The sequence below is a fragment of the Orycteropus afer genome, unplaced genomic scaffold (genome assembly GCF_000298275.1).
Source record: "Orycteropus afer afer isolate SDZICR_OR568_19922 unplaced genomic scaffold, OryAfe1.0 scaffold00343, whole genome shotgun sequence".
Lineage (NCBI taxonomy): Eukaryota > Metazoa > Chordata > Mammalia > Tubulidentata > Orycteropodidae > Orycteropus > Orycteropus afer.
In genome coordinates this window covers 2,540,533-2,541,616 of record NW_006921930.1, presented here as the reverse complement: position 1 = coordinate 2,541,616, position 1,084 = coordinate 2,540,533, and positions in this window count along the sequence as shown.

Below are 1,084 nucleotides of genomic sequence, written 5' to 3'. Positions count from 1 at the left end.
TTGATGGCACATAACAACAACCACCTAAAAAAAGAAGGAACAATGTGCTATAAGGCTAATACAGACTTTTAGTTTTTAATTCTCTATATTTTTTAATGTTTTTAATACAATTTTGAAAGCATTAGTTGAGTCTACAACTCATTCTATTTTATTTCTTATTTTAAAAAGTTTAAAATTTGCATAATCTTCAATAGGTCCAACAGGAAACTTTATAGAAAAGCCAAACCATGAAACTGATGAGTTTTCAACTGTAAATGGTTTTACTCAAAACATTTATTCAAAGTGTGTAGCTTTCTGGTCATTCCTTCTGATCGGCAGAATTCTTATTGGCAAAGTATTTTTAATAACAAACAGAAATGCACTTACGACACAACTACTGATAATAAACTCCAGAGGCAGTAAAACCCACAGTTGTATAAAGATTCCAGTGTTAAGAATTGCTACCTAATTTTTAATTGATGGATTTATAAGTCTAGGATATTAAATGTATCTAAATATACATTTATACATTTATCAGTCACTCAAGGTCTTCGGGTGGCACTCGACCATTAGCTTAAAAGTCAATGGTTTGACCCCACCCAGCAATGCCATGGAAGAAAGTCTTGGCTATTTGCTTCCATAAATATTACAGCCAAGAAAATCCTGTGGAGTAAGTTCTATTCGGTAACATGAAACTGCCTTGAGTCAGAAGCAACTTGATAACAACAGTAATCAATTACTTGTCCCAAATTATTTCAGAGAATATGATTGGCAACAGTAAGAGGTGGTCAATTCCTACGGACCTTATGTCCTGAACTTCTTAGAACCAAACAACAATTTAGCTTAACTAGTAGAGAATATCTGCCTTAAGCCTTGTGCTCTTTTACGATCTATCCATTACGGGATCAAACTGAAAACAGCTCCTTGAAAGATGAGATAAGAAACTTAAGGGACAGTGAGTTTATGCTAGTGGAGAAGGAACAACTTGCCCAATATATTAAGGGACCACTTGGAGAAAGAGGGGGAGAATGGTTGCACAACTCAAGGAATGTAATCAATGTCACTGAATTGTACTCGTACAAATTGTTGAATTGGTGTATATTTT